This window comes from Drosophila willistoni, unplaced genomic scaffold (assembly GCF_018902025.1).
Source record: "Drosophila willistoni isolate 14030-0811.24 unplaced genomic scaffold, UCI_dwil_1.1 Seg169, whole genome shotgun sequence".
Lineage (NCBI taxonomy): Eukaryota > Metazoa > Arthropoda > Insecta > Diptera > Drosophilidae > Drosophila > Drosophila willistoni.
In genome coordinates, this window is record NW_025814128.1 from 5,732,129 (window position 1) to 5,743,930 (window position 11,802).

Genomic DNA, 11,802 nt, shown 5'->3' on the forward strand with positions numbered 1-11,802 from the left:
TTTTGCGCTTATCAACTTTTATTTTTTCTCGCGATTAAATACTTTGGTATAACTTTTAAATTCATCGGTTTAATTAATAATAATTTCAGAATCCGAATTTTATTTTCATTCGCGAATTTTTGCTGTCGCTTTTGTGTTTTGTTTAAATTTAAATAAAATCAAAACTTACAACAATACTTGCATAGCGTGTTGTTGTTTTGCTTATCTCTTTGCTTCTGTGTCTTTACCGTTTTAACTAACTCTCGCGCTCTTGCGTACACATTGTTGTTGCATGTGTACAATTTGACGCGCTCTCCCCTCTTTCCTATTCCTGTTTGATTTGCGCTCTCGTCTTTTGCCTACCCGCGACTCTGTGATACGTGTTTTTGTTTTTGGCATTCTTGCTCTTTTAATTCTTAGTTGTGAAGGCTTACTCTGCACATTAACCCTTGTGTCAGAACTAGTCAGTATATTCTTATACACAGATTTTTACCTTTAGAATTTTTAGTTTTTATATTACTTTTTAATTAAATTAAACTTTTGATAAAATGTTGTCTGCTCAAAAAATAATTGCATAGTTGCTCTAATGCGATGACTCCCATGATTATATTCTTTGTTGGTAGTCGGGAATGAGCTGCAGTTTAATAAACTCCAAGCGGAGTTTACTGAGGTGGAGACTCAGTTCAGAAGTTTATCGCTTATGAATGACTCTCCGAAACGTAAAAGGACCAGTCCTTGGGGTGTTTCTGTATCTGTAGATCCGCCAGCGTCTCTTATCGTCCCGACCGGTCTCATGCACCGTCCACTCCTAATGTACAGCAATTGATATCGTTTAAGAGCCCGTTGTGAATGCTATGCTAAGGAATTACCGGTATCACCTGGGAATGATCTCTTAAAACGATGCCTATTGTAGTGTCCGATGTGTCCGGGCAATTACCCATTCCAATGGAAATTGCCGATAGTTCTAAAAGTATCGAGGGCCCCGTAAACAAGTTGACTGCTGCAGTGGGTGACTTGTCCAACGTTACTGCTGCGGCTGACGCTTCGGACCCGGCCTCTCGTTGGCATACCACCAAAGAAACATATATTTGTTTCTAGGCTAGACACTGTGTCACATCTGAGATGTAATAGCCTATATTCGGAAGAAAGTTAACGTCTCAAATATTGCGGTGGAAAGTTTAAATTTTCTTATTCTCGGGACATTCGTCCTTTAAAATTAGTGTTCTTCACACCATATGTCGAGAAGATTTTGGCCGAATCATATAATAGTTAAGAATATACTGTAAAAAAGAAAATCGGCAACCGATTCGCTTGCCTACAACAACAACTAATACTATTCCTGCCACATCAGCATCTGCTGGGTGTTCAAAAACTAACTTCGTCCCTTAATCTGGCTTACCAGAACGTTAGAGGACTGAAATCTAAACTTCCTAATCTCTATGTAGATGGTTTTTCTATTGATCATAACATTCTAGCTTTCACAGAGACGTGGCTAAAACCTGATATTGCTATGCATCGGTTTTTTCCACAAACTTTCTATATTCAGACGTGTGGCGTTCTGATAGCTGTTGATGCTGCTTTATCATCTGAAATGATCCAATTTTCTAGTACCCAGGAGATTGAGTTTGTCAGTGTTAAAGTAAATTTTAATCTTTTAATGCTTTCATTACTTGTTCCTATATTCCACCATTGTCAGACATGGTGGTATATTTAAATCATTAGAGGCATTCAGTTTGTCTCCTCTTAGTTTCCCACTCAAGACATGCTCATAGTTGTAGTGATTTTAATTTACCCGCTTAGCATGGTCACCAACAGAAGAATGTACCACGTTCCTGCCCTCTTTGTCACATCACTTTATTGATGGCCTTCTAGACTTATCTTTATCCCAAGTCAATCCTGTCTTAAATTCTAATGGAAAATCGTTAGATCTTATTTTTGTATTGTATTCTCTTATTGTGAGGTTTCTGGGATCGAACCATTTGTTCTTCCAGAAGACAAATTTAATCCTACATTAAAGTTAAAAATCGATCTGCCCTTGCTTTCACCATTACTTGGTTCAAATAGTTACCTCTTACAAGGTGCTTTCGTAAGACTGACTTGCCAGCCTTAATGAAAACATTACTACTACCGATTGTCTTATCTGTACAATGTAGAGATATGATATCAGCTGTTCGTTTTTTCTATGATACTCTGAATTCACTCTTTGATATTTGTGTGCCTCTTGTAGGCTGGAGCGGCTTAACATACCTCCCTGGTTCTCTCGTGAGTTATCCAATTTGGAAAATGTGAAGACACGATATTATAAGAAGTTTCAAAAAACACGTCGTTCATCAGATTACGCTCTGTATACAGTCGCTCGTTCAAAATTCATGATGCTCAATATACAAGGCTATAAGAATTATCTTCAGCGTTGTAAGCTTCAGTTTTCTTCTGACCCTAAACAATTTTATAACTTTGTTACTTCTAAACGTAAGACCTCTGTGCACCCATCTTTTTGTCTTTTCAAAATAAAAAAGCGGAGCACTGATCAGCAATTGCCTATATGTTTGCGAGTTTTTTCAAAACAACATATTCCCCACGAATATCGAGCAAGTCCGTATCCTTATCATTTAAAAAAGATAATTGCATTTTCAAGCCAGTGATTGATGAAAGTTCTATCTTAGCGAACTTAAATTAGTTAAACCTGTTTATTCTCCGGGCCAGATGGTCTTCCTGGATGTGTACTCAGGTTCTGTGCAAACGCATTATGTAAACCCATTTTAAAATTGTTTCTATTGTCTGTCGAATCTTCCTCTTTTCGATCTATTTGGAAGGAGTCGTATATTATTCCTCTGCATAAAAATGGCAAAAAGTCCGAAGCCTCTAACTATAGGGTATCTCAAAATTGTCCGCTATTCCGAAAGCTTTTGAGAAAATTATAACTTCTCAATTGCAACCTTTTTCAGCTCTATTATTTCGCCATCCCAACATGGTTTGTGAACGTAGATCTACAACCACTAACATTTAGAATTTACATCAATAATTATCAAGGGGTTCAAAAATGGTAAACAAACTGATGTCATATACACTGACTTCAGCAAAGCCTTTGACTCCGTTAATTATACCCTATTACTTTCTAAGCTGAGCACATTGGGTTTCCACCCCTTTTCCTTTCTTGGGTTCGAGAATATTTAACAAACAGAAGGTACTTTTAAGTCTCTTTTTCCGATTCCATTCCTGTGACTTCTGGTGTACCTCAAGGTATCATCTTGGCCCTCTGCTTTTCGCACTATTCATTAGCGATCTTCCATCAGTCATTGTTCATTTGCGTGTGCTTATGTATGCTGACGATGTCAAGCTTTGTCTTACTTATAAAGATACAGATTCATTTAGTCGGCTACAAGCTGATCTTAAAACTTCAATCCTGGTGCCAGCTTAATCTACTAAATCTTAACACTACCAAATGTAAGGTAATAACTTTTTTTCGTAACTCTCCTCAACTGGTCACTTATTTTCTAAACAATAGTCCTTTAGAACGTCTAAATAATATCAATGATTTGGGCGTACTTAGGACCATAAGTTAAATTTTAACACCCATATTTCCACCACGGTCGCAAAGGCCATGAGTTTCCTGGGTTCATTAAAAGATGTCAGAAGAATTTGATGACCCCTATACAACTAAAAGTTCTTTTTACTTCGCTTGTCCGTCCTATTTTAGAGTATGGATCTTGCATTTGGTCACCTCAATATGAGTCGCACTAGAACCCGTTCAAAAGCATTCTTGCTATTTGCTCTTCGTGGCTTAAGCTGGGATCGCAATGTCAATTTGCCTTCGTATTCTAGTAGACTGCCCTTGATTAACCTTCCGTCCCCTAACTAACCGTAGAATTATGCTTGGTGTCAATTTAATGCACAAGCTCCTAATGGTGATATCAGTTATCTGCTTGGCTCGCGCGTAAAAGGCTTTTCCTGGTGTCGTAGGGCCAGTTGAACGTACTGCGCATAGTATCGTCAACGGTCTGCTAAAAAAGAAACAAAGAGGGTCATCTTGGTGGTGACGAGCTCAATTCCGTCACGTTTGGCATTAACTGTGCTTCGTTCTTGGTCATCCGAGTACTTCAGCAATTCGTAAGTAATGTACAATCCAAATTTCCGTTGGCTAGCGATATTATCAAGTCCTATATGTATGTTGATGATGTAATTGCAGGGGCTCACACTGAAGAAGCTGCAGTCGCAATGGTCAATAAACTTCAAGACGCTATTGGTTCAGCTGGCTTTCCTTTGCGTAAGTGGACGTCTAGCAAAAACACTTGGAATCCGATGGAAAGCGAACACGGATGAGCTTCTCTCCTTAAGATATCAAGTCAGCCTATGCTAAGCGAGAAGTCCTCGGGCAAATCGCCAAGTTATTAGATCCCGCTGGCTGGCTGGCTCTCTTTGTAATTCAAGCCAAGGTGTTTATGCAAGAGCTTTGGCTACAAGAGTTAGGATGGGATGATTAATTGCCCAGTGAACTCCATCACAGGTGGCAGGACTTTACAAAGGGCTACTCCTTTCTTGACCAGATCCGAATTCCGCTGTGGGTTCTTCATATGCGACTTCCGACATCCAATTCCATTGTTTTTGTGATGCGTCACAGCGGGCTTATGGTGCCGTAATTTACGTGCCCCAGTTAAGATGGTTTGATTGCCCCGCCTTGATTTCCTAGCTGAACTGGCAGCTGCAGTTCTTCCACATTATCCAGTTGATAATGCTGAGGCATTTTATTAGTCAGATTCCACCGTCGTACTGTCGTGGTTAAATAAGCCACCCTACACATGGACAATGTTTGTCGCTAATCGGGTAGCTAAAATTGTGACGGCAACCAATAGCACCCCATGGAATCATGTCCGCTCAGAGGATAATCCAGCAGATCTCCCTAGCCGCGGCCTGAGTGCGCAGCAACTTGTACACCACGATTTGTGGAGCGTTTCGCAAATGAGCGAATTATCGTGAACAGCCATTTCCGAGCATTTCTTGACCAGTCCCAGAAAGGCATTAAGAGATCACCAGAATGCTCTGCAGGCATCCATTCGTGCTTTTGAGCACTGTGGCCTGCCAGTCATTACGTGGGATGTCATGTTCTTATTTTTCTGTTCCATTAAATTGATGAAAACCACCATTCCACTGTGGGAACAATCTCTTGGTGATAAGACTGCCATTCCAGAGTGGCAAACGATGGACGAATTCCTCACCGAGCGGTTTCGTACGCTTGAAGCGGTTGAAAATACAACTGCAATGGCTATTTCGGTTTCCACATCGAAACCTCCGCGAAATCCACTTCCAGCCACCAGAAAGTCTAATACATTTGAGGCCAAGGTGACCACCAAAGCAAAGTCCTGTGATCTCTGCATGAAGGAGAATCACCCGCTGCGTCGATGTCCCCGCTTCCTTCAGATCCCGGTGACAGGGAGGTTGGCATACATAAAGAAAAAGTCTCTTTGTCTGTACTGTTTCGCAAGGGAGCATCAAGTAAAAGATTGCCCGAGTCAACACAATTGCTTCACATGCAAGGGGCGTCACAATACGCTCTATTGTCCGGTCATACTTTACCTATGAGGCAAGGTCAATACGAGATAAATTGCTAGGTACAGCCATCGTGGACTTTTGGCACAAGAGCACTACTTATCCTTCACGGGCGTTATTAGACCGGGTTCGGAAGCCAATTTTATATCCGAAAGAATGTTCCGGCTCATGAAGTTGCCAATCCAAACTGTCAGGGCCGTGGCGACAGGCATTAACGGGAAGGTCAATAGAACCTTGAAGGTCTGTCACGTAAGCATTTGGTCATCGCATGGACCTCCAGTCCAGATAGAGATTGAAGCTTTTGTCCTGTCCGAAGTTGCTGATAATTTTTTATCTACCAAAGCCATTCATCTTGAGGCAACTTCGGATTTAAGTACCGAAACGTCCCAAGCAAGTGCAGTCCGACAACGGTAAAAACTTCGTAGGTGCATCCAGAGTGCTTGAAAATATTTCCTAAGGTCTACCCAGAAGAAAATCTTATCCCACTATTGCCATCAATCTGTCCTCGGGGCTATAAGGCCACTTCCAACCAAAAGTACACCTACTCTGCTTGCTAAGATAGAGCGAAATAAGTGGCGATTCCCTTGCAAGAATTTTGAAGTGGGCGATCTGGTGGTACTCAAGGACGACAACCTTCTATTTAATGAATGGCGTCTCGGGCGAATCCACCAGACGTACCCTGCTTACCGCTCGCGGTAAAGTGACCAGTCGCGAAGCTGATCTTTCTTCCTCCAGAAGAAAGAATTCAACCGCTCCACGTGAAATTGCAGTGGCGTCCAGCAGCAGGTCCTTCCTCCCTAATAAGAAGGGCCGAGTTGCCAATAGTAATATGTGTATTGTAAAGTCCTACATTAATCAGCTTTCTTCGTTATTTGTTTCGGCAGCTGTTGCGGAGTCTGTCGCGGAATCCATCCTCTGAAGCGATGTCGTCGCTTCCTGCGGCTGAACGTGGAAAAGAGGATGAGGGCAGTGCTTGGCAATAAATACTGCGCCAATTGTCTGGCCTATCGGTGATAGGTGCCGCATATGTAAAGAAGACCACAACACGTTACTCCATTTCCACGAGGAGCCAAAACGACGCACTTCGTGATCCGTCTTACGCCGCATCACGCGTGAGTCCTCCAGACAAAGGATCGCACCAACGCCAGCGTCGGATCCTAAGCTGACACTGGCCACAATCCTGCAGCACCACAATCCACACTTGATGCCAACGACGATAGTACGCCTCGAGACAGGGGGGGAAAACCTTCGATGTGAAGGGCCTCGTGGATCCTTGCTCGGTGGTATCGTCGATGGCGACGTCTCAGGCCACGGTCTGTAAATTGACAGCTGTCAATATCGGGGAGGAGCAAGAGGTGGTAGCAGTGATGCGGTCCCCGATCAGCGAAGGATGGCTACTGGAGGCAATTCTGAAGGTGGTCGATGGCCTGTGCTACCGAACTCTAAGCTCTCCGTTGGACCCGCAAATTGCCAAAAGGTTTAAGGGCATAAGCCTGGCGGACGACACTCTCCATCGACCGTCGTCAGTGTCCTTGGTCCTAGGCGCGGACGTGATGACGGAGGTCATGTTGGAGGGGAGTCTTCCCGGAGTTGGCGGGCGGCTAATCGCGATGCGCACAGTATTCGACTGGACCCTGTCCGGAGCGTGCCATTAGCCTTCCACTCCTGCAAGGGGGGGAGCATGTTTATGCCCAACGGGCAACTCAAGTGTTAAGGGAGGCAGGAGCTTTAACCTCTCGCCGCACTCCCGATGATGCCCACCGCTCTCCCCACGATAAGAACTCCCCAACTTCGCTCCAAGCGGGTCTTATTTCCCGATCTTAGATAAGCTAGAATTAGTTCAACTTGAAAAGTGAATAAACGAACAAGTGATATAAAATTTCTGCATGTCCCCATTTTTGAAGGAAGACCTTAATAGGAGAAAATTTATTTAGCTGCCCGAACTAAGAAGGAAGTTCATCCCGCCTACAAAACAAATAGCTTTGTCAGTATGGCTGTTACTAGAACTCGTTTGTTATTAATTCGTTCCTGCAACACTGACCAAGCAGGGTTGTAATTAGCTTCTGTTAACTCCAGGTGCCGTATCAATTTCTCTGCTTCTCCAGAAAGGTTTGATTTTCTCTGTTGTGGATTCATTTGACTCATGAACCACCTTTTTATAGATGTCATCTAATTGTTGCCATTTCCGATAATCCCCATCAAAATTTTAGAATGGGAATTTTGGGTAGTTGCAATGATTGTATCGATTGCAATACACTCGGTGGTTGTATCACTAATTTTTCTACTGGTGCCACAAAGAATTTCAGCATTGTATTTTCTGCGGCCACAAACGTAGTTATATTATATCCGGCTTCGGCTGGATTTTCAGCTAGCCGATGAGTCTCATAATTGCCACCCCTCGTTATGTCTGCTGTTTACAAAACTCCTCCATGTTTTTTTTATATTCTTATGTACTTGCTTATTTGTACTAGTACTTGGCCCGAAGGGTGTTTATTTATTTTGTCAAAGACAGGGAACGCTCCGACTCGTTCCTTAAATTGGTCAAGTGTGGCACAAATAAGAATAAGAAATAAATCGAATGCGCCTTTTTGTTTAGTTTTTTACAATAGTTAATTTTATTTCCAATATACCTATTATTTTTACACTGATAAACGCCACGACAGTGAACCCGATTTTTTGAGTTTCTTTTATTTGTTATATCTTTTCAAAAATTGCTGACTGATGCCAAACTATAGTCCTCGTGCGTACTACTTGGGTTACTGAGCAAGTACACTAGGTAAATTAAATTGAATGCCAATTTGTCGCCAAATTGAATGCATATGCTACGCAATGATTGCCAAGTTAATCAATTGCGATTTCTTAGTCGAGACCCTAGATTGATATGGAATGTTCACCAAATTGTGCCCTCGTTTAGGATTGTATTGTGTCCAAAGCGTACAAAAAAAGTAGTCTGGTCGACCGGTTTCCTTGTTGTTGAGAGATTGGTTGCCTGAGTTGCCCAAATCTTTTCACTTAATGAAGGTTTCACCAAGTCTGTTAAAATGGTACTGCAAATGCTATTGCTAGCGCAATCGGCCCGAGCGTGGACTCGGTCAGGTATCTGGGCCTCACTCTGGACAGGCGACTTAATTGGAAGGCGCACCTTAAAACCAAGAGTACTCAACTCAACGTGAAGCTGGCTAGGATGCAGTGGCTAATCGGCAGCAAGTCACAGCTCAGCATTCGCAACAAGGTGCTGCTGTACAAGGCCATCATGAAACCGGTGTGGACTTATGTCATTCAGCTCTCGGGCACGGCCTCAGATTCGAACGTGGACATCCTACAGCGCTTCCAGAGCAAGCTGCTCCGTAAAATAGTTGGTGCGCCTCCATTCGTTCGCAACTCGGTCATCCACAGAGACCTGAACATTCCATCAGTAAGCAGCGAAATTAAAAGATATGGCACTCGGCACTGCTCTAGGTTGGAGATGCATGACAAAATTCTGGCAGTCGCCCGGCTAGATAACAGCACCCAAATAGGGCGTCTCAAAAGATGTCACCCCTGGACCTTCCCTTCAGGCAAGACCAGGACTGGTGAACCCTACAAATTTGTGGACGGGCCGCAACCCATTTAGCTGAACATGAAATATTTTGGAATTTGTCATAACTACCCAATATCTCCTACCTTTTTATTTTTCTATATATTTTCCAACCATATATATTTATTGATTGATTTATTTATTTATTTACGTCAACTAACACAGCAGTCGACAAAAAAGCTTAAGCTTAAGACAGATAGTTATTAATTGAAGAAGATAGCTTAGCTATATACACAACTAAACATCCCCGACCCGGTGGAGGTGTTTTATTTGCATAAGGTGCCAGCTATGCCCCGATTCACAGCCAATGTGGTCAGGGATGAGTTGCAGCTAATCCAAGTCTAGAATATTTTCAATGGTTTCGCTGTAGATGATTAAAAAGTATAGCGCGAAGAGAAGTGACAGAAAGATGAGGAGAATTAGGTGAGAAAGGTTGTAAAAAGATTGGCAACGAACATGAAAAGGTTCGTGAAGAGAGTAGTTAGTCTGACATCTAATAAGGTGATAGGAAAAAAGTTTCTGGTCCGACGTGAGGGAACACAAAAATATAGCGTATCTAGTAAATTAGTAGAAATGACTTCGCCGTTGACTAGTTTATGGAGAAAGAGAATGCCAAAAACGAGCCTACGGTTGTAAAGTGAAGGAAGATTAATAAGAAGAAGTCTGTAAGAATAAGAAGGTAGGCGAAGACTCGGGTTCCAATTAAGACCGTGTATAAAACCTTTGTTACAGAGGGATCATCAAATTCTTTGGCCCAACGTTTAATGAAGCGAAGAAGGCTGCATGCTCTATTGACAATTGAAGAAATATGAACATTAAATGAAAGTTTTGGGTCAAACATAACGCCTAAGTCTTTAAACGATGGTACACAATCTAGCAGAACAGACTTAATAGAGTAATGAGCCAGGAACGGAGACAAACGACTGAAAGTCATAAAAGAACACTTAGAGGCCTTAAGGTGTAATTTATTAACGTGGCACCAATCACAGAACGCATCGAAATCTGATTGAAAGTACTGTTGGAAAGAAGGATCATTATAGGAATAACAAATCTTGACGCCATCCGCAAACATGAGCACGCGCGAATGAGCCAAGGCCAAAGGCAAATCATTTATAAACAATGTTGTTCACGCCACATTCTCGTGTGTGTCGGGACACCTAACATGTAACATAAATAGAAATAAACCAGAATTAATCTTAAACGAAGTTCTCGCGCGTTTTAATTGCATTACTCACTCACCAGACCCCTGCAGAAATTGGCACCCGCCAATCACTTCAGGCTTATTCGGGTCCTTCCGCCCCTCCACAAACAAATGTAAATAACAGTGGGCCCAGATGACTGCCTTGGGGTACACCTGACGTAACTCGAACAGTTTTAGATATCGAGGAACGAAAAGACACCTTTTGGGTTCTGCCAATAAGATACGACTTTAACCAAGCCAATAGTTTCGGGGAAAAACCCATGATGTTAAGTTTCGCGAGAAGCATAGAATGATCAACCGTATCGAAAGCCTTACTAAAGTCAGTATAAATAACATCACTTTGACACTTTTTACAGAAGCCATGGTGTACAAGGGTAGTCAATTCTAAAAGGTTAGTAAGCGACGAACGACCTTTCATGAAGCCATGCTGACAAGGAGAAATAGTGGATCTGGATAGGCTTTTAAGGGAAGACGTAATAATTTTCTCATACAGCTTTGTTATTGCCAAAAGTTTGCCAATGCCACGGTAGTTAGAAACATCCGATTTGCTACCCTTTTTAAAAAGCGGAATAATAAAAGACTCCTTTCAAATATCGGGAAAGCAACAAATCTCACTCGATACAAAGAATAACCGAGATAAAGGCTTAGATAAGGATATCGAACACATTTTAAGGATGCAACTAGGTATATTATCAGGACCGGGAACGAAGGAAGACGTCATAGATGACAAGCTAGAGATAATACAGTCTTCAGTAATACTAGGAAAAAACATACAATTTAAATGTGGGATTGAAAAGGGATAGGGTGTGGGATCCGAAATAGTAGTAGAATAAGTCGACTGAAAGAATTTAGCAAACAGATCTGCAATATCTGAATCATTATTAGCAGTCTGGTCATTAAGTCTGAAGGTGGAAGGTAGTACATTAGAGCGTCTTTTGGAATTAACAAAGTTGTAAAATCTATTGGGGTTCTTATGAAATTCAACCTTACAGTGAACGATATAATTATTGTAGCATTGGATATTTAAAAGACAAAATTGAGATTTGGCTATACAGTAATTTGCATAGTCAAGTCGCGAACCAGTTTTTTTAAATCTTTTGAAATATCTCGATTTAATGTTATTGAGATTAGAGAGCCTATGTGTAAACCAGACTGGCGCGCTCGAGACGGTAGAGACATTCACATAAGGAACGCATTTATCAATTAGAGAATTAAGAGCAGAGTAGAAAAACTTCACTGCACAATCTATATCGCAGCACTCAAATAGAAATGACCAATCAAAAGAGAAAATAAGGCTATTAAGAAGATTGAAATTTGGTTTACGAAAACATCTACGACGAGAATTTGCGATGTTATTAAATGAAGAATAACGGAATTGTAAGAAATAGTAACTTCAACGGTAGGGTGATAAGGATCTTCAGGTTTCACTAGAGGCTGTGTTCGGATACAGCACTAACAGTGGGATCAGAGACAAAAACAAGATCAAGGATTCTTTTAGAAG